This window comes from Panthera tigris, chromosome A1, assembly GCF_018350195.1.
Source record: "Panthera tigris isolate Pti1 chromosome A1, P.tigris_Pti1_mat1.1, whole genome shotgun sequence".
NCBI lineage: Eukaryota > Metazoa > Chordata > Mammalia > Carnivora > Felidae > Panthera > Panthera tigris.
In genome coordinates this window covers 163,503,080-163,526,854 of record NC_056660.1, presented here as the reverse complement: position 1 = coordinate 163,526,854, position 23,775 = coordinate 163,503,080, and the positions used below count along the sequence as shown (strand labels likewise).

Sequence of the window (23,775 nt, the reverse complement as noted above, 5' to 3'; positions counted from 1 at the left end):
AGGTAAAGCTAACACTAAGACCTATATGTCATGAAGCTACATCAGCAGCAGTTTCAACTCCCTGAGGACAAGGACCAAAATATCCATTATTGAAGTAAGAAGTCTATTTCCATTTTGCACTTCAGCTCTCTATTTCTGTATAAAAAATACATTAAGAATCATGCAAGTATATACTCTGCTTTTCATTCAGATAATTTTGCATGAATTATCTCAGGGAAAAAATATAAGTTAAATCCAAATGCATAAAAACAACTGCAGTGAATAATAAAATGGCACTTAAAGTATAGACTTAAGCTGTCAACATATCCCTCAGTAGTTTACTTTACTATCAACCTAGTAAAGCGTATATAAAAAAAAGTGGTACACTATTTTGCCCTTAAAGGTTAGATTATGACATATACTAAAAGCATGACTGTTCTCGAAGCATAAAGTTGCATGCCAACGTATGTATTCTCTGCCTTCAGTTCTATAAAATGTATATTTAGAGTGGTTATCAGAAATACCAACTGATTGCAATATTCGTAACAATAAAAGAATCATTTTCTAAAATAAGGCCCATATCATGGAAACACTAATTTTAGTATTTCCTAAAATTAATGTGGGAGGAAGGGTGTGTCTGTGTGTGTATCTTTAAAGGGTATTACCGCGAAAGAGAAAATGTATATACCAAAGTAACAATAAGAAAATGTCTGTATTCAAAAAGAGGTAAAGGTAAAGTAAAAAGGCTCTGTTCTTAGAAAATCATTGACCCCCTTACCCTCCTCACATATGCTCTGATTAGCTCAATAGCAATCTTTATCTAATCCAAAGTCTTCAACCTTGAAAAAGCACTCATCTCTATGCAAAGCAATTAGGGAAAAAGTGTTCCCTGCACAAAGTAGTTTCTCAATAATGATGCTTTGGCTATCCAGAACAACATGGATAGGAGACAGGCATTAATGAGTCAGGTCTGCTGGAAATAGCACACATTTTAGAAATCAAAGGTTTTGCTAGAAAGGGCATAATTCCATCTCTGAAGGTCACAGAGTCCTTCACATTCACTTCATTTCTGGATATTGTATGCTGAAATTACAATCATCCTCCTAAGCCTGGTTAGCATCTGCTGAACCAGGTCAGCAAAAGGAATCCAACTTTAACACAACTGAAATTCTAATTATTTGTACATGGTCATTATTTCTGGGGAAATTATTGCAGGGGCACATATCTGTCTAAATATGTCCATTGAATTTTTATTTTCTGCTCTTTTGCTCTCAAGCATATTGCCGTTGCTGGAACAACTTACCAAGAAAAACTAAAAAAAATTCTAAATCCTTCAAAAAAAAATAGTAAAGCCGGAATACTAGTCTGAAATAGACCTACACTCCCAAACCAAGCATTAGTACTAAAATTTATGTTAAATTTTATAACCTTATACTATAGTTTAAGTTGAAAGTTCAAGACATGCACTGTAGTTTCTTCCAAAAATGGTCACGATAAGATTTCTGGTCCCATATGCTTTTCCAGAACTTTGCCACTCTCTCACCAAGAGGTGTGGTCTATTTCCCCTCCCTTTGAAATTGAGCAGGACTCTGCCACTGCCTTGACAAAGAGAATATAGGAAGAGGTGTTGTGTGACTTCTGAGAGTAGGTAAAAAAAAAAAAAAAGAAGGCAATTCAGCCTTTGCTGGTTTCCCTCTCTTTCTCTGGGTATGAGCCTTGGGAGCCTTCTGCCAATTTGTAAGAAGTCCTGCTACCCTAAAGCCACCAAGTTGGCAAGATCACATAGAGTGACAAGAGACAGAGATGCCCAGAGAAACCTTCAAATAATTCCAGTCTCTAGTCTTCGAATCTTCCAGCTGGGTCCTACACATTATGGAGCAGAGACAAACCAGCCCACCATGCATTGAAAATATTTCTGACCCACAGAATCGCTGAAAATGATAAATGATGTTTTGTGTAACTAAAGTTTTAGGAAGTTTTATTATACCATTATAATAATTAGAACACTTCCATAAAAGAAATAAAGAGCAGGGGTGCCTGGATGACTCAGTTAGCGTCCCACTCCACTCAGGTCATGATCTCGTGGTTCGTGGGTTTGAGCCCGTGTCAGGCTTCATGCTAACAGCTCAGAGTCTACAGCCTGCTTTGGATTCTGTGTCTCCCCCTCTCTCTGCCCCTCCCTCACTCGCTCTCTCCCTCTCTCTCTCAAAAACAAATAAACATTTAAAAAATTTAATAAGAAAATGTATTAATTATTGAAAAAGAAATATAGAGCAAACTTGGGGCAAATGTTCCATTTACTGCATCTGTCTCTTGCCTTCATTTTTACTGCCTTTGAAGAATAGTGTAAACTTTCCAAATCAGTATTCAATTCCTTAATGAAATGGAACTGCATGTCCTATCAAATATACAAATATGAATGATATAATGCCCATTAAATACTTTGAACTATCAGTAAGATGAAAGTATATGTAAAATCTTCCCAAAGGAGACCGAAAGATCTGCCATTTGCCCACATTTTCTGGGACAACACCCATCACACCTCTTCCCATACATATACACACTACCTTTAATATGGCCAACAGATAAAACAAAAGACAAGATAGATACATGTCTCTCTTATTCTTCATTCTTACATCCAAATGTAGGAGCCAAAGGTAGGCTGCCTCTAAATGGGCCACTTTGACATATTGATTATTTCAAATAAAAGTTACTTAAGAGACAGTCTAGGCAAGAAAGACACTCAGGCCCTTCTCTGTACCCCTGGAAACAGGAAATAAAACTCTCATGTGAAAGGTACCCTTCCTGAAGCAAGAAATAAAGAGACATCTTTATCATCAGAGATGGGAAATTTAGAGCTGAGAAGGCTGTATAAACAACCTTTATTTACTTCTTACCAATTTATGCCACAACCCAAATTCTGTTTAAAATTCCTTACTAATTGGAGCTGCCAAAGTTAAGTTTTCTTTGTTTTGTCAAGTCCTCACAGAAGTATTGTCTCTTTGTCTAAAAAGTACAAAACTTCCAGCCTTGGTCATTTCTTTAGGATTCAATTTCATTATTGAGCCCCTGTGCACATGTAATAAAACTTTGGTTCTCTGTTAATCTCTCCCTCCGGAAGATGCTGAGGGTAAAGAAAAAGCTTTCCCTGCCTTCACAACATTCCAGCTTCTTGTCCCTGAGAGTAAAGTCCAAGCAAGAGAAATTAGTAACTTGAGGGGACTGTCAGAAGAAATTGATAACCTTCAATGACAAATCTCTAAACAGAGAGAAGTAATAGTTTAATGAAAGACTTGCTCATTACCTAACTTCCAATTAAAAAATGAAGGTTGACACCAAAGTTTTGCAATTCTTACGTATTTGCAATCATCATCATAGTGACAGATTTTTTTTAAGGATGTATTAAGCACAGACACTTCCTCAAAGAATTTCAGGGAATAAGAAAAATGATAGTCTTAATTTCTCTGAAACTAATGTTTTATTAATCTTGTAAGTCTGAAAAACTGTTCATCTGAAAACAATCTCATTTATAATAGCATTAAAAAAAACAAAATACTTAGGAATAAATTTGACCAAGGAGGTAAAAGATCTATCCACTGAAAATTATAAGATCAGTGAAATAAGTTGAAGAAGAAGCAAATAAATAGAAAGATATGCTACGCTCTAAATTAGAAAAATTCATGTTGTTAAAATGTACACACTATATAAAGTGATCTACAGATTTAATTCAATTCCTATCAAAATTCTAAAGTCATTTTTCACAGAAATAAAAAAAAATCCTAAAATTTGTAAGAATCACAAAAGACCCTGAAGAGCCAAAGCAACCTTGAGAAGAGCAAAGCTGTAGGCATCACACTTCCTGACTTCAAACAATATTACAAACTACCGTAATCAAAACAGTATGGTAGCAGCATAGGGGTACACACATAGACCAACAGAACAGAATCAGAACCTAGAAATAAATCCACACATACATGGTTAATTAATTTATGACAAATGAGCCAAGAATATTCAGTAGGGAAAGGATAGTCTTTTTAATAAATGGTGTTAGAAAAACTGGATTGCCACATGCAAAAGAGTGAAACTGGACATTTTTGTGAAATCACACACACATATATATATTATATATGTATGTCATATATATATATATATGTATACACAAAGATACATATAATGGGATATTATTTAGCCTTAAAAAGAAAGAAATCATGTTATTTGTGGCAATATTGATGAAAATGGAGAGCATTATGCTAAGTGAAATAAGGCAAACAAAGAAAGATGAATACTGCATGGTATCACTCATAAGTGGAATTTTTAAACAAAAGGTCAAATTCATAGAAACAAAGTGGAAAAGTAATTGCTAGGGGCTGGAGGAGGTTGGTAGAAGGGTACAAACTTTGAATTATAAGACGTATAAGGTTTGAGTATCTAATGTGTGACTATAGTTGATAATATTATATTGTATAATTGAAATTTGCTAAGAGAGTAGAACCTAAATATTCTCACATACACAAACTCACACAGACTCACCCTATGGCACATCAACAAGTCCCCAGAACATGTGCTGAGGCATCCCCAGGGCCAGCGGTACCAGAGAGCTCTGCGTGAATATGAAGAGTGTCAGAAGCAGGGTGTGGAGTGTGTGTCTGCCTGCCTCCTTCACAAAAGGAGACCGAGGGAAGACCAGACGGACAGCTCCAGGCCACCTCGCCTGAGAGAAGCCTTCTGGGAACCTGCATCCAGCAATGACAATGCAACTGTGAGTGACAGTGATGACAGCATGACAGACCTCTAACCACCGGAATTGTTCACCAGAAAGGACCTGGGAGGGACTGAGCATAGCGACAGCACCAATGACTTTTTGACAGAAGAGGAGGACAAGAAGCCATGACACCCAACAGAGAAAGGCCCTGGGACAGAGAAGAGATGGAAATGGACTGGGAACTGGCCCTCAAGCATGGGAGGAGATAGTTGGGTTCACTGAAAAAGTTCAAAAGTCATCACCATACACCTAAGAGCTTCAGCTCTTTTAAACAGTCATGTTAATAAACGGCTGCTGGAGAAAAACAAAAATTAAATAAATAAATAAATAAATAAATAAATAAATAAAATAATTGTTATAATGTATATGTATATCAAGTCACCACATTGTACATATTGAATATCTTACTACTTTTCAATTATAAATCAAAAACTGAGAAGTTATTTAAAGAAAAACAATAAACTATCTTATGGTTATTCTGCAAACATTATAGAGCGACTAAAATGTGCAGTGGGAAATTCTAGGTATTTTGGGGTATGAGGAATCTTTCAGAGAAGTATAGTACAGGAGATAAGGTCTTCCCATAAATAACATAGAAAATGATGAAATAAAGAAAAACAGATAGGGTTTTTCAGATATTAGAGAGATTGCTTCCCTATGTAGGAGAACAGTCATGAAAGGTCTCATCAATGGATAGCAAAGTGAATATTTGGGGAAGAAAATTCCGTGAAGAAAAATTAACATGTATAAAAGCTCAGAATTTGGAAAACATCATTGAGATCAAGAGTGGATAAAATGGAAATGGGATTGGAAAGGTAAAATAGGATTAATATTAAGGGGAAATATTAAGGTGGGAGATTGGAGTCTTTGAATGATAGGAAAAGTCTGAATTGATTATTTAAGAAACAGAAAACAATTGAAGATTTCTGAACAAGGGAATGACATAATATGGGTTGTACTTCAAGAACAGTGATGCTTTTTGCTTATATGGTACTTTATCATTAAAAAGCATCCCAATGTATTTTACCTCATGTTTGTATCACAAACCTCTATGAGGCATGTAGAGAAGAGATTATTATCAAATAATCCACCCCAAGTCATAGTGTTATTTGGTGGCATAAGCCAGACTCAGAGCCAAGCTGTTACTAAGGTACAGCAGCAGGCTCTCTACTAAAATGCAAAGTGAGCTAGTTGGTGGTGTATGAAGACGAACTGACAAGTCAGGGAGGCTGTGAAATAATCCCTGTGAAAGATGATCAAAGTGGGGACAAGATGAGACTTGTCTCCGTGATACAGGAAGCAAAATTATCCAGGTAGAAGAATTTAAACGGCATTCTTCACTGGAAAGCAGCAATTGTAAAACCGTTGAATTTTGTTTCATATGTACTGCCTTCAGTAAATCATCCTATGACTCTCCAGTTTATAAAAAGAGACTTTATGAAGCTCTTAGTAACTAAATTACCAGCAGAGAAAATTAAATGGAAAATATACACATTCCTTCCTACAAAATAAAATCTTAACAAATTCTTATTTCAGGAAGTTTATTTTAACATTGGATTATGAAAATATCATGCTCTGACACTTACAGTGGAATGATATCAAAGCACAGTATTACAAAGGTTTTAAAATATTCAAAACATTCTAACAAGAGTAAAATTCTCCTTTGTATTCACTTCAATCACCATAAGGAAAATCACCACAAAGTAAAAGGATAAAGTGCTTCTTTTTCTTTCTCCTAAACCTTAAAACAATTCAAAAAAGTTCCATCAACAGTTTGGACTTATACATACAGATCTAATTAAAAAGCCTAGAAGTGCAGGCCAAGCTAAGTCTTAAGCATTTGAAATTGCTAAAAATCGATACGAAATTAACATGGTAAACTATGGTTAGTCTTGAAGATCTTTGCAAATTTACAAAATGCTTCCAAATCATGGCAGCTCATCTCAAATGTTCCAAGGAAGCAAGACAGTTTTGCCATATTTCTATTTTCCCATGAATGGTAATGATAATTATTCCCCCTTCCTCCTGAGTGGCTTGTGCTGTGCCTTATTACAAAGGGGGAAAACAATGATTTATAAACATTGGGCCAAAGAGAAACAGGGCCAAATGGATATACCTGAGCACCAAGAGTCCCCAGGGCAGAATAAATGTCCACGATTTCCACAGAGTATGGGCAGAGTTTCAAGAGCTATTTGAACAGAAAATGAACTAAAACAATTAAAATGTTGATGCATTTTAACTGACACAAAATCACCTTCTCTCCTTCTTAACAACTCTGCCAAAGCTATCTTCACAAGCAAATGTCAGGAGGCACAGTTCACAGTTAAGTCGACAATCAAACAAGAACAGCTGCATGTGTCTGGCACATTGGAGACTCCGAGAGCATTTACTAAACAGACAACCGAGGAGCCACATTTGGTAAGTAAGGACAGTACCCACCTTGAAGTTCATGAGAAGATATTCTACCAAAGTCCAAGAGAAAGGGGAAAGAATGTTTACTCCCAGGAATGAAAGCATTCACACTGGCACGCATGTGAGCCTCATCCTGTGACACTCAGAGCTCTTAGTGCATTCATTTTCAATCTCTCCCAGATGCAACTTTATAGGTCGGAAATACCTAATGCTGGATATGCTAAGTGGGCCCTTCTGTCTGTAACAAGACCACCAACTGTACTGAAGGAAGTGCCTCAAATAATGAGGGAGAGAAGTGCCATCAGTGTTTCTCCCTTTATTGTAATACTATCACAGTCACTTTATCACTCAGATACCATTTTTTAAAAAGAACTCATTGAACACCGCAGAAAATACTCTTCTGCCTACTGAAAAGTATGCTGATTGGAACTCAATTGGCTTAATCTTTTTAGTGTTTTGATCTTAAGGGTTTTTATTCATCTCAGGCTTTTCTATCAAGAAAGATATTCTTGTATGATCCCTGTTCATCAACTAATTGGCTTGACTTGAAAGTCACTACATCTCTGTGTAAGTTCTTCTATTTGCAAGATGTTAAAAGGATTATAAAATCTATAATGTAAACTGCTAAAAAAAATTTTAAACTTCATTGTTAAGACTGTGGTTCATATACATTTTATTTTTTTAATTCCTATTAATTTTCAATACATCCATCATATTCTTTCCCAAGTATATATCAAATATCAACGAAAGCTTCATGTGTTCAGAGTCAAGAAAGGATTGCAACTTTCCTCCTGAATTCCCTGTCTAGGATGTTGGTTATTTTCACTTATACTTTGACCTTGATAAACTGTCTCAGCACACTAATAATAAACATAATCTCTTCAAAGAGGCATAAATCAGCTGATCAACATGCCAACTACAGTGAATAACAAGGGATAAATGAGCCTGTTGAAAAAATACCCAGAATGATGCCACTAGTGATAAGGAATTGGAGTAAGTGTATTAAAATGAGATGACCACTGTAGGGGGGAACGTGGCTGGCTCAGTCAGGTGGAGCAAGCTCTTGATCTTAGAGTCGTGAGTTCAAACCCTATGTTGGGTGTAAAGATTAAATACAAAATTCTTAAAAACAAATAAAAAATAAAATAAAATGACCACTATAGTGTTTATATCTCATAGCTCTCCCATGTTGATAGGGCGCAGATATCTGTCAATATCAATATCACACACCCCAGTGTTTTGCTGGAGGGTTTCCATACAATAAGTTAAGGTACAACTTCAGCCCAAACTCTCCCCAACCATACTTCTTCTCTTTCCCTTCACCTATTTTCTTTTTTTTTTTTTTTTTTAATTTTTTTTTCAACATTTATTTATTTTTGGGACAGAGAGAGACAGAGCATGAACGGGGGAGGGGCAGAGAGAGAGGGAGACACAGAATCGGAAACAGGCTCCAGGCTCTGAGCCATCAGCCCAGAGCCTGACGCGGGGCTCGAACTCACGGACTGCGAGATCGTGACCTGGCTGAAGTCGGACGCCCAACCGACTGCGCCACCCAGGCGCCCCTCCCTTCACCTATTTTCACAGGTAGGATGCTGATGGTAGCTGGCCTCAGAAGCAGTTCCTGAGTATAAATATCAAATATTACACAGAAGGAATCCCTGTTTGATGTGATGTAGGTACATCAGATCTGATGACTTCCCTGATGAAAACACTAGCAGATTCCACAGTTAGTTTTCACAATAAAATCCTGGCTCCTTCCAATGGCCCTGAGTAGTTTGACTCGGGCCACACCAGCCTTCCTCCTGTACCCCTAGTGGCCATTTATAACTTTGAAATAAAAATAATAGCTACCTCAAAGGATGCTTTAAACATTAATGGAAGTTCATATTCATAAAGGACTGGGAAGTATGTCTGATACATACTAAGTGTTTTGCTGATTGTTCCTCCCTCTAGGTTTGTGTATTTTCTGTCTGCTTTATTAGGAATGTAATTATGCTAGCTCTCAGCTAAACTGGCCACTCCTCAGAGCAGCCTTCCCAAACGTCTCATCCAAAGAAGCAAAACCACTCACCTTGACAGGTTACCCTTTCCCTCAATGCCTTCATTGCTTTCTGTCATTATCTCCTTCTTATATTTCTTCCTTTCATTCTGTCATTTCTTATTATGACACAAGCTCCATGAGGGCAGAGACCCTGCTTCCTTTTGAATCTCTTGTTCTTGACATAGAACTTGAACATATATTGGGTATTTGTCTAAATATGTGTTTAGTTAATTAGTTAATGGGATCATGAGATCTGGATCCCAATTTCATTATTTGGAAAGTCTCCTAATTCCTCAGAGTTTCAATTATCTCATTTATAATTAAAGATAATTACTACTTCTCTACCTGTGCTTCAGTTGGAAATGCAAATTGGCTAATCTACATGAAAGTGCTATAGACACTGTAAATATTACTCAAATATTAGTTGTTACTTTGAAGAAACAAGCTAAAACAGTAGAATAAGTATTAGATCACAAGTCAAAAGCCTAAATGCAACTTCCTTCCAGTCTTTATTCTGAGACTCTGAGTAAACGTACTTCCCTGAGCATCTGATTCTTCATTAAAGAAGGATGGTAATTTGGTTTTATGTGAATTACATGACTCATCTAGACAATCATAAAAGTCGTGTGAATATGTATAAAAGGTTACTTACAAAATAGTGGAATCATACCAAGACAGCCTTCCCATTCCCCTCACCTTGATTATACTTTAGACAGGCATCTCTTTGACTATAAACCCTGATTTCCCTTTCTTAGGGCATTTTTTTTAGAAAACTTGCAATTGTAAATTCTTTCTCTGAGAGAAATCTTCTCTGAGCCTCTTGTAACCCAAAGATATTTTCCTCTAAGACTTGGGAACCATCCACTTGAGAAGTAATCATCAACAAAGATACTACTCCTAACTCTGAGTTCCATAGGAAGGTAGGAGCCTAATTTTGATGAGCAACAATTAGCAAACACAGATTGTCTAATCACATTGACCAGTGTCCTCAGGTATGTTTCCATGAATTCACTCCAGTGCTTAAAAACTCTTCTACATTTTATTTCAACAGAATTGAGTTCACTGTCACCTTTATTCCAATAACCTCAATTCCTATTACAATAGAATAAAGACTTCCTTGACAGTTTAAACTGTCTGGTGAAATTTTTCTTTAAACAAATTATAGGAGTGTAAACAATGGCTCCTTTGGATTAGATTGAGTTTATCACAAACTCCACCAAAACAATCTGGATCAGACTGAGTCGTGACCATCTCTCTCAAACTTTTCTATCCTCAGGAGTATATTTTTAGAGCAGTTTTAGGTTCACAGTAAAATGGAGAGAAATATATAGAGATTTCTCAAATAATGTCCTGCCCCCACACATGCATAGCATCCCCTGTTATCAACATCCTCTACTAGGGTGATACATTTGTTACAACTGATGAACCTACATGGATACATCATAATCACCCAAAGTCCATAGTTTATCTTAGGATTCACTCTTGGTGTTGTACATTCTATAGACTTGGGCAAATGTATAATGACATGTATACAGCATTATAGAATCATACAGAGTATTGTCATTGCCCTAAAAATTCACTGTGCTCTGCCTATTGATTCCTCCTTCCTCCACTCCCTGCCCTAACCCCTGGCAACTTGGGTTTTCCTGTTTCCACAGTTTTGCCTTTTCCAGAATGTCATATAATTGGAATCATACAGTGTGTAGCCTTTTCAGATTGGCTCCTTTTACTTAGTAATATGCATTTATGCTTCTCTGTGTCTTTTCATGACTTGATAGTTCACTTCTTATTAGTGTTAAATAATATTCTATTGTGTAAGATATACCAGTTTATTTATCCATTTGCCTAATGAAGGACTTGTGGTTGCTTCCATGTTTTGGCAATTCATGTGCACGTTTTTGTATGGACATAAATTTTAACTCCTTAGGGAAAACACCAAGGAGTAAAATTGCTAATCACATGATAAGTGTATGATTAGTGGACTGGAAACTGTCAGAGGCACCTGAGTGGCTCAGTCGGGTAAGCATCTGACTCTTGATTTCGGCTCAGGTCACGATCTCATGGTTCATGAGATCGAGCCCCACATTGGGTTATGCTCTGAGAGTGCAGGGCCTGCTTGGGCTCCTCTCTCTTCCTCTCTCTCTGTCCCTCCCTCATTTTCTCTGTCTCCCAAAATAAATAACTAAACTTTAAAAAAAAAGAAAGAAACTGTCAAACTGTCTTCCAAAATGGCTGTACCATTTTGCATTCCCATCAGCAATAAATGAGAGTCTTTGTTGCTCCCTCTTCTTGCCAGCATTTGGTGGTGTTAGTGTCCTGAATTTTGGGCATTCTCACTGTAAACTGATAATTCACTGTTGTTTTAATTTGTATTTTTCTGATGACATACAATGTGAAGCATCTTTTCACATGCTTATCTGTCATATTTGGTCATCCTTCAATCTTTTCTCATCTTCTCATTTCTATGTCAAATACATCTAAAAGACCATCACCTCCAAGTTTCTCCTTAAAATTTATGTTCACATGCAAATAATTTGATGACAGTGATTGTTCAGTTTGATTGTAAAATCTTTGTAACACTTGTCATTGTTGTCATTCAACATAACTCATTTCAGTGCCTCAGTCTCTACTCCTGTGAAACGAGTAAGCTGGATCAAACAATTCCTTTCTAGTCGTGTTATTTGGGGAATCTAAAATGTTTTTCAGAGGCTTTCTCAATATCTTGATACTGCATCTATAATCCCTTTGGATGCTTAAGGGAAGATACAGGGATGATAAGCCCTCTATCCAGAACATGCAATGTAACTGCCCTGCATAATTTTTTAAGGTTTGAAATGTATGGATTTTTACAATTTTCTTCCCATAATCACTACTATCCTGAAACTATATTTACTAGCAATCTACTTAAACCTCTCTGGGATAAATTCAGCTCTGAATGACACATGGTGAAACCAATTTTAAATACTGGATGTCAAAATTAAATCGACACTTATTTAGCAGGAAATTATGACACTGCTTTAAATTTCCAAAGATTTCTGTTGCTCTTTTTAGAAGTTATCAGTCCTATGAAAAATATCACATTGCTGTCCTGGATTTGTTCTGAATTTAGACTTACTCATCTCATACCTTGCCTGTGGGTCTCCCCAGTTCCTGAACTTCTCTGCTCAGAGTATCCCTAAGTTTAGAACCATTAAAGCATCTGCTTTCAGGAGATACATTCGGAATTTCCAGACAGAAATATCCATGAAAATCAAACCAAAGGTGAGTATCAGAGTAAATCAGATTTATATTTGACTCAGTGACTGATTTTCATTTGATCAACTGCCTGATTTCTTTATCATCGTTTTGCAGGTGAGTCACCGTTAAATGTCATGGCTGCTTTATGTCAAAACAAAGTGAAAATCTGTTACTATCAATCTGTGAACATAAATTCAAATATAGTAAAAACTTCCTTGAGAACCTATGATAGAATCTTAGCTTTTCAAAGAACTAATCAGTACAAACAGAACACAAAGAATGCCCTCCATGTTTCATTTGATTTTCCATTTTGCAACCATTTGATAGTGACTGTCTTTTTGATATCATAAACAGTTAGCAGACGAGTATAGAAGAAACAGTTATTCCTTAGATATAAATATTATGGGTTAAGCTCACTGCAAATCAATGTAATACAAGAATCTTAAAGAAACAAACTACAAAGAGCTCCAAAAGAAGCAGACACTTGATATTGAACCATATAATATAAAGTAACATTTAAATGGTTTCAAATGACTTATTCCTTTTTAAAAAATAATTCTAAGTAATCTTTTAGATTTCCAGGATATATTCCCCAAAAAAAATCTTAATAATTACTTACACTTATTCATTAGTAATCAGAAAAAAGAAAACATATCTAGCATTTACTGAACATATACATTGCTCATTTATTCTTCAAAACAGCCTTACAAGGGAAGAACTGCTACTTTCATTTTATAGATGAGAAAACTAAGGCTTGGAGTGCCTAAATAGAACTTATCCAAGGACATAAAATAGAAATGTTAGAGCCACATTTGAAATTAGTTTCGTTTAACTCGAAACCTATCCTTTTTTCTTTATACTACACTGCCTCTGGCATTAAAAGAATGTTCTACTATCAGGAGAATAGAGGCAATGTTAAAAAGAAAACATCCAATCTTGGTGATACATGTGATCTGTCCTTCAGTTTCAGCAAAATGGGAGGACTGAAGTGAAGCCTAGGTTTGATTTAGAGGCTTTGCTATGTTGTTTCATTAGACAGGGGAACTACCAAGCAGTACGTTTTATATGGTTTCTATGAAAAAGGATTTGGGGACTTGATAATGGAGGTAATTGTGCTTAAAAACATTTTGAAATAGATTAAAGAGATAACAGTGAGAAATCAAACATCTCCGTGCAAATATAATGGCAGCCCATGTTCCTGGCACAGATTTTTCTTAGGAGTTTGCAAAGACATAACTACAATTCAGGGCCAGAGATAACTCTTTAGTTACAGATGCCATAGAGAAATTTGTTTCTGTAGCCACATTTATGAAACCCAATTGCCACTTTGTCCATACCCCTGGAAGAAAGACCTTCTACAATATTTGGTTGTTTTTCCTAAAGCAATGTTCTAAATTTATTGCTCGCAAACTCAATGACCTAAAAAGAAACTCTCAGTGCTGCCTGAAATTAGTGAACATTGGAATTAGATGTTGTTACTTTAAAACTCATCTTGTATTTCCAGACTCATTGCCTACGACTCTCTCATGTGGACTCTTGTCTAGCAAATGGAGGTTAATAACTATCCTAAACCCAATCCATCCTTGAATTTGTTCATGCTGCTCTCCCTACCTGAAAGAGTCATTTCCCACTGTAATACTACCACCAGTACTGCCTAAAGAATCCCTAGATTATCACTATTACTTGCACATAATAGAAAATCCAAATGGGGTGCCTGGGTGGCTCAGTCGGTTGAGTGTCCCACTCTTGATTTTGACTCAGGTCATAATCCCAGGGTTGTGAGATGGAGCCTGGTATCGGGCTCCACACTGAGCACGGAGCCTACTTAAGATTCATTCTCTCTCTCTCTCTCTCTCTCTCTCTCTCTCTCTTTCTCTCTCTCTCCCTCTGCCCCTCTCCCCCACTTGTGTGCCCTATGTCTAAACTTAAATATATATAATATTTACTTGTCTTAAAAAATTTAAAAAGAAAAACCATGAGTTAAATAATAAAGATCTTAAAAATACCTAAATTATACAAATGCAGAGGAACTCAGTTGCATGTTTTGGTTAATTTTCTGTCACAACAGTTTTCAAAGAACGAGTGTTTTCCTTCTTTCATTTGTATTGTCACCAGTCTGCTGGGATTCATTACATAGCTAACAGTCAAGACCACAGCTGCTGGAATTAGACTACTTAAGTTCAAACTCTGCTGCTTTATAACCTTCAAAATACATATATAAGTTCTCTGAGCTTTAGTTTTTCATCTATAACATAGAGATAAAAATAATTTCTAGGATTTAATGACTTAGTACATGTAAAGTGAGGATTTAATATTCTAACAGGAAAAACTAAAAACCTTAAAATAACACGGGGCACATAGTATTTAGCAACATTTTCTATATGTTTGTGCTCATGGGAAAACGTAGTGTCTGTCTGTCTCTCTCCTTTCTCTTATAATTAGAGACTAAAGATCTCCTAGAAGCTACCAAGTAGCCATATCTTACAGGTCATGTCTATGCCTAGCTACAAGGAAAGCTGGGAAAGGGAGCTTCTGGTCTGTTGTGGAGTCAGGGCTCTACCATCAAGGACATAGAGAAAAGTCATTGCAGGGAAAGGAGTGACTGTTGTATATTCAACCAAAGATGGCTGTCAAAATCACTCGTTAGCCCTCAAAAAATCACTAGTTATTCAAAGGTCTATCTAAAACGCTCCTCCTTTTATGAGGCCCTTCCTGATTTCCAAACCAGGAATCATTTTTTTTTTCCTTTTTCAAGACCTCTAAATAGTTATGCAAAGTGTCAAAATCAATCATGTATTATACTTTAAAAATATTTAAGAGAATTTAAGGCTGAATGAAACTATATAACCTAGTTCGATCAACTTTGTGATGATCAAATTACATCTGTAACGTACAAATCAATTAAAATAACCAAAAAGAGTTAACCATTTAAATGTTTATCCTCCATCAGGTATGATAATAAGTGATTTATCGAAGTATTTTATTTACTCTGCACAACACTCTTACAACATTGGAGTTGCAAATAGACTTGCTTTACAACATATTCCCAGTAAACCTCCTCTCTCTTGACCCCTTAACAAATACAGCTATTTTGCTACCCAATTTAATTCTCACAATGAAATCGAAACTATAAGCATACACACACAATTAAAAAGATTTATTATGGAGAAAATGCCTTAAGAAAGCTGAAACTAATAGTTCTCTAACTCCCCATTTTTCACTGGGGATTGATAGCCATTTTGAAAGAAAAATGGTTGAATGCTCAGATATTTGTTTACAGATTTGCTTTTTATTCTTTCATTTAGTACTATTTAGAGTTTGCCAAATTTTAGTATAGAAGAGGTACCGTGAAGCTCTGTATATACAAAACAGTGGTTGCAGTATTTCGTTAAGTGATAGGACATTTTCAAGCATAACATTGATTATATGGAATTACCATTTTACCCTTTATTTTAGAAAGTAACTCAAGTATAACATGTGAATCCATTGTACTACTACCATTTTACAGATCAGAAAATAGTTTCAAAGAGAAAACATTAGTTACCCAAGGACATAGAGCTAGTAATTAGTTTAAGTGTGTAATTATAACCCCTATTTGGTCTGACCCAGGGTCAAAGTGGCTAATAACTACAGTTCCTGCTTATTGACCTCCACCTACAGTGTTAATACCTTCAATGCAGAAATTATCTCTTGGTGTTGCCCTAAGTACATAGCCTAGTGTTTTATGAACAGAAGATACTTAAGGTATATTTGTTGTAATGAGAACTCTGAAAATTAATCACAAAAAAATTCGGATAGTGGTCTTTGCCTTTCAAATGCTCCAAGTCTTGGAGGAGAAACAGGAACCAAAGTTGACTAGAGTTAGCAATAAGAGAGACATTCTACCCTAATACTGGCAGTATAAATAATAGAGGCTTTACCTATGCCTCTTTTCTTTTTGAGAGAGAGAGAGAGAGAGAGAGAGAGAGCAAGAAGGTGAGGGGCAGAGAGATAGGGAGAGAGAGAGAATCCCAGGCAGACTCCACACTCTTATTGCAAAGCCCATGCAGCACACCATCCCACAAACCCTGAGATCATGACCTGAGCCAAAATCAAGAGTTGGATGCTTAACTGACTGAGTCACCCAGCCTCCCCTGTGTATTTTTAATTTTTTTAATGTTTGTTTATTTTTAAAAGAGAGAGAGCACACACATGCATGCCGTGGGGGGTGGGGAGGAGCAGGGGGGAGGGATCCGAAGAGGGCTCTGCGCTGACAGCAAATAGGTGTCTTCTCATAAAACTAAAACCTAACTTATGACCTACTCTCATCCTCTTTGGCATTCTATATCATGCTTAACACTTAATCCACAACTCTGAGTATGAAAAGCAAACTACATTCATTCTGTTTATTTGAATCAACTTAAATCTAACTCTAAGCCTTCATCTCTCCAGTTGATAAATCTAATCTTAATTATTATTTCCAAGGCTCTACTCACACTCTCAACAATAGTCATGACAAAACTCGTGCAGCACCAAAGTTAAGATGTGTCCCTCTGGTCATTAGGCATCTGGCTTTCCCTATTACTGCTGAGATTCCTATGCTTTGGCCTACGTGGTCTCTTCAGGGCTATGGTATCTAGAATCCAAATCCCTAGGAATGTTTAATTTTATGTGTCAACTTAGCTAGGCCATGGTACACAGATATTTGATCAAACACATCTGGATGCATTTTTTTTAATTTATTTTAACGTTTATTTATTTTTGAGACAGAGAGAGACAGAGCATGAACAGAGGAGGGGCAGAGAGAGAGGGAAACACAGAATCTGAAATGGGCACCAGGCTCTGAGCTGTCAGCACAGAGCCCAACGTGGGGCTCGAACTCACAGACCGTGAGATCATGACCTGAGCCTAAGTCGGAAGCTTAACCGACTGAGCCACCCAGGCGCCCCTGGATGCATTTTTTAAGGAGATTAACATTTAAATTGGTAGACTTTGAGTAAAGCACTTACCCTCTATAACGCAAGTGGGCTTCATCCAATTAGTTGAAGACCTTACGACAATGACTGACCTCCCTTGAGAAGAGGCAATTCTACCTCTTCTTATATGCAGTTTAGCTGCAACATCAACTCTTCCCTGCATTTCCAACCTGTCAGCCTGCTTACCTGCAGATTTCAAACTTGCCATCCTCCACAACTGTGTAAACCAATTCCTTAAAATAAATCAACCTCTGTCCCTCTCTTTCTTTCTCTCTACTTCTTTCTCTCTCATACACACACACACATATATACACATATATGTATGTATCTTCTGTTTCTATGGAGAGCCCTGACTACTGTAACACACTAGGTGTATCACATGTCAAACTATTCTGGAAGTGATCTTTAATATTGAACGATAACATGGACCTTCCTCTCCTTCCAATTTCCCAGAATACTCAGCCATCAACTGATCAAATTACCAAGGTGATAAGACTCCATTATTCATGTTCTTGTTCCCATGGAGACCTTTTGAAATAATTAACCACTTTTAATGTTTCCCTTCCTTTATTAACTTAACATGCACTTTTAATTAATTCAATTTAAGGAGACATAGGCAGACAGACATCATCATCATCTTGCCCAGATTAGTACAAGAATAACTTTACTAATTTCTTTGCTTTAACTTTTCCATTCTCCATTAAGTAGCCAACATGATCTTTTAAAAACATAAGGCAACTCATGTTATTCCTCTGCTCACAATATTCCTATGGATTTTCTCCATTTATGGTAAAATTTAAACTTATTGTCATCATGGCTAATTGGGCCCCAGCTGATCTGACCTCTGCTACCTCTTCAAATTTGTCTCATACACTACCCCCTGCACAACAGCCACAATGCTCACATTTCTGTAGCTCAAACAATCTAAGCTTTATAAGAAAATGGCATTTTAGGTCTTTGGTAATTGCTATTAAAAAGGCTTGGGATGCTTTTCCCCAATATATTCTCTTACTGGCTCTACATGTCCATAGGGGCAGAGTGAAACAGTTCCCTCCTCAGATAGAACATCATTGCCTGCCTAGTGAAGCCGAACCACCCATACCAACCCCTCACTATCTTCTCACAATGGTTTATTTTCTTCACAACACTTTTTTATTTTCTAAAATTATCTTGTTTATTTGTTTACTTGTATGTTATCTGTGTCTCCTACTAGAATTTAAGTTACATGAGAGTGAAAACTGTCTGCCTTGTTGATGCCAAATTTCTAGGGTCTGGCATAAAAATCATTTAATAAGTACTTACTGAATGAAGAAATCCAAACAAGGCACTATCCTCTTTCAGCAACAAATATTCTTGAGGCAGCCAAACAGTAGTCACCTATTAGAAATGGAATCCAATTTTTTGTGTGTGTTTTATTCATTTTTTTTTTTTTTTTGAGAGAGAGAGAGACAGAATGTGAGCAGAGGATGGACAAAGAGAAGGGGAGACATAGAATCCAAAGCAGGCTCCAACCTCCAAGCTGAGCTGTCAGCACAGAGCCCAACGTGGGGCTCAAACTCACAGGCCAAGAGGTCATGACCTGAGCTGAAGTCAGATGCTCAACCAACTGAGCTAGCCAGGCACCCCAGGAATGGGATACAATTTAAAGACTTGTCCTCAGGAATAAAGCAAAAGATGAATTTCCAGGGCAACACTAATCAAGAGAGCAAAAGTGCATTATATTCTCAGCCTGAAAACAAGATCAGCTGAGAAGTACAGGGCAGGACTGAGCCACCAAGAAAATGGTAAAGTCTGGCCAAAAACAGGCAGCTGCTGAAGCAGAGATGAGAGAAATTCATCAAATAGATCAGGGTTCAGCAAACAGTTTCTATAAGGACCCAGATAATAAATATTTTAGACTTTATAGGCCATAAGGTCTCTGTCACAATTAATCAACTGTTTCCATACAAAAGAACATATAGGTAATATATATACAAATGAATGTGACTGTGTACCAATAAAAAGTTAATTATGGACACTGAAATTTGAATTTACTGAAACTTTTAATTGTTTTATTTAGAGATAATTATAGATTAACTCAAGTTGTAAACAATACCACAGAGAGGTCCCACACACCCTAAACCCTATTTTCCCAATGGTAACATCTGATAAAACTATAGCATATTGATAGTAATATAATCAATGTACAGAATATCTACAGCACCACAAAGAACCCTCATGTTGTACTTTTATAGCTACACACATTTCTGTCCCTCAATCCTCATTCTTAATTCCTAGCAACCATTAATCTATTCTCCATCCTATAATTTTGTGATTTCAAGAATCCCATAATACAACTCTTTTTATAGAGCATAATTTTCTGGGGAATCATCCAAATTGTTGCATGTATCACATTTGTACTCTTTACTTCTCAGTAGTATATCATGGCATAGATATAATTCTATAGTTGTTCTTTCTTTCTAATTGCTTTTGGTTTTATTATCTAGGTACTCCTAGCTTCCTAAGTTAAGAAATGTTCTCCCTCTTCTATTTTCTGAAAAAGATTGTGTAGAAATGGCATTAATTTTTTAAACTTTTGGTAGAATTCTCCAGTGAAAGTACCTGGGCTTAGATATTTTCTTTCAGAAATTTTTACATTACAAATTTGTTTCCTTAATATTCATAGGAATATTCAAATGTCCCATTTCATATTGGATAAGTTGTGGAAACTTATACTTTTTGAGGAAATCAGAAATCATCTAAGTTGTCAAATTGATGTATATATAATTGTAGTAGACCCTCATTATCTTCTTGATATTTAAAGTCTCTATAGTGATAGGACCTATTTCATTCCTGGTAGTGGTAATGTTTTATCTTTTCCTTCTTTTGTCAGTATTTCTAGATGTCTGTCAATTTTATTGATCTTTACTAACAGCCAGTTTTGGTTTCATTGATATTCTCCATTGTTTTTTCTGTTTTCAATTTTCTTAATTTATGCTCTTTATTGTTTCTTTTTCTTCTTTTGGTTTTAATTTGGTCTTCTTATTATAGGCTCTTTACATGGGATCTTAGATTACTGATTTGAGACTTTTCTGCTTATTTAAGCAGTGTTATAAATGTCCTTTTCAAATCTGCTTTGTGTCCCACAAATTTGCTTTAATATTCATTTAATTAAATTATTTCTTTTTTACTTTCTCTTGAGACTTTCTCCTTGACCCATAAATTATATAGAAGTATGTTGTTTAGAACTGTGTGTATTTCCAAGTGGTTTGGAGACTTTCCTGTTATCTTCCTGTTATTTGTGTCTAGTTTAATTATATAGTGGTAAAAGAACAAATTCTTTCTGATTTCAATCCTTCTAAATTTTTTGAGATTTGTTTTACACTCAGAAAAAGTGGTCTATCTTGGTATATGTTCTGTGGACATTTGAAAAGAACGTGTATTCTTCTGGTTGGTATAATGATCTACAAATGTTGATCATATCTTATTGGTTGATAGCAGTGTTATTATTTTATTCTTCCCAATTTTCTGTTTGTTTTCTCTGTCAGTTGCTGATATAAGAGTTGTAATAAGTTAAAATGGTGACCTCAGAAAATATCTCTTCACTCAGAAGGAGTGAGTGTGACCTATTTGAAAAGAGGGTTCTTTACAGATGTAATTAAGTTAACAATCTTGGGATGAGATCATCCTGAATATAGGGTGGGCCTTCAATTCAATGACAGGGGTCCTTATTAGAGAAAGGGACAGATAGATTTCAGACACAGAGATACACACACTAGAAGATCATGAGAAAATGGAAACAGAAATTGAATTTATGTGTCTATAAGCTAAGGAATGCCAAGAATTTCTGGCAACTACCAGAAGCTAAAAGAGATGCATAAAACAGATTCTCCTTAGAGACTCCAGGAGAAAAAAGAATTTGCCAACACTTTGATTTGAGACTTCTGACTTCCAGAATTGAAAGAAGATAAGTTTTTATTATTTTAAACTACCAAGTTTCTGGTACTTTGTTAAGAACTCTAGGAAGCTAATAGAAGGGTGTCAAAGTCTCCAACTATAATTATGAATTTGTTTATGTCTTTCTTAAGTTCAATCGGTTTTTGCTTCATACACTTTGTAGCTCTGTTGTTTGGTGCATACATATTTAGGATTTTAATATATATGCTATTAATATACTAATGTTCACATGATCTTTAAATATCAACCTAACTGTTTTGTTATATTTAAAGTGAGCTTTTGTAGACAGCATAAAAGCAAGGTCAAGTTTTTATATGTGTGTCTTTTAAAAATCCACTGTGCAAATCTCTCTCTTAACTGGTATATTTAGACCAGTTATATTTAGTGTAATTTTTGATATGGTACAGCTTAAGTCTGCCATTTTATTTTTTGGTCTCTTTTTGTTCATTCTTTTTCCTGTTTTACTCTGGATTACTTGAACATTCTTTTAGAATTCCATTTTGATTTTTCTACAGTTTTTCAGTATGCTGTTTACATTGTTTATATAGTAGTACTTCTATCTATTACAGTAAATATAAATAACTCATCACAGTCTACTGCTGTTAACATTTTACCAGTTAATACAATTTATAATTTATAAATATAGTTGCCTATTTTATAATATAATTGCCTTAAATATTTCCTATACATATTTGTAGAACCTTATCAAGACAGTACTATAATGTTAGCTTTAATTACGAAACATAATTTAGAAATCTCAAGAGGAGAAGAAAATTTTATAGTGTCATCCATATTTTTGCTATTATCATGTTGTTTATTTCTTCCTGATGTTCCAAGATCTTTCTTTTACCATTTCTTTTCCGTTTAGAGAGTGTTATTCAGTCATACTTTTCAAGTAAATCTGCTGGTGACAAATTATCCTAATTTTCTTTCACCTGGAAATGTATTGATTTCCCTAACATTTGGAAGGATATTTCCACAAGGTAGATAAATCTATATTAATAGCCCTTTTCTTTGAGGGTTTGAAAAATGTGTGCTACTTCCTTCTAACCTACATGATTTGTGATGAGAAATACACTGTCATTTGAACTGTTTGTCCCTATTAGTTAGTAGTCTTTTCTCTCTCATTGCTTTCAAGATTCTTTTTTTATGTTTAATTTTCAGAAGTTTGACTATAATGTGTGTGTGAATTTCTTCATGTTCTGGGCTTAAACAACTTCTTGGCTGAGTTTTAACATATTTAGGAAGATTTTAGCCATTATTTCTCGAATACCTTTTTAGTCCCACCCTCTTTCTCCTCTCCTTTCTGAAGAGAGTGTAATGATGCATTAGATCTTTTGCTATACTCCACATGCCCTGAGGTTGTTTTTTTTTTTTCCAATCAATTTTCCCCTTATTTTTCAGACTATGTAAATTTTATTGTTCTATCTTCAAGTTCAGTGAATCTTTCCTCTGATCTTTCTATTCTGGTGTTGAGTCCTCTCATTGAGTTTTTATCTCAGTTATTGTATTTTTAGTCCTAAAATTATCATTTGTTTTTTTTCTTTATATCTTCTATTTCTTTGATGAGAATTTCGATTTCATTGTTGAGACTATTTTCATTTATTTCAACTGTGTTTGTAATTTCTCATGAAAGCATTTTTATGAGGCTGCTTTAAAATCTTTGTCAGATAATTCTAAGATTTTTGTCATCATGATATTGGTACCTATTGATTTTTTTTTCATTGAAATTGGGATTTTCAACTGGAAATAGGGCATATTCAGTATTATGTTATGAGATTCTGGGTGTTATTTAAACCCTCTATTTTTAGCTGACTTTTTTCTGCCTCTACTCCAAAAGAAAAATGTGGAGTACTACCCCCTTATTACTTTAAGGTGACGGTAGAAATCCAGGTTCCTCACTTGAGATCCACTCACTCTCAAGGGCAGAAGGGCCTCCTTGATACTGCTGGCAGGATGGGAGTTCTGTATCCCCATGAGGCCTCCACAAATACTATCCTGGTTGAGTGGAACAGGAGTACCTCCACTGACACCATGGGTTGGTAGGGAGTGGCCTTATCATACCTGGGTACTGGTGAAAGTCCCAAATCACCACTAAGCCTCCTCTGACACAATCACAGTGGGATGGTGGAGACCCACCTCATTACTACTAGATAACAGTCTAGACTCCCCACATGGTTTCCACAAATACTAGGGAGATGGAAGTAGGGACACACACATGGTCCCTGGTAGAAAAACCAGGGAGTTTGGAATGCCTCATTACAGCCTTGCAAGGGTTTCATTCTCAGCCTTTGTCAGAAGGGTTGGGAGTTGGATTAGTCTTCTCTGTGGTGCCTGGCTGAGTATAGTGGTTATTGTCAGAAAATTTTCTGTCTTGCTAAGCTGTTCCTTTCCTAGTGTATGGATACAGAGATGAGGCTTTTGATGTTGTTGTGTGACCATTAACATTTCCA

The 23,775-nt window shown here is 35.9% G+C and overlaps 1 pseudogene; it reads left to right on the top strand.

Moving 5' to 3' along the window:
* The window catches only part of LOC102964386, a 66,436-nt pseudogene extending 61,411 nt beyond the window's left edge, over nt 1-5,025 (top strand).
* Nucleotides 5,026-23,775: the final 18,750 nt, after the last annotated feature.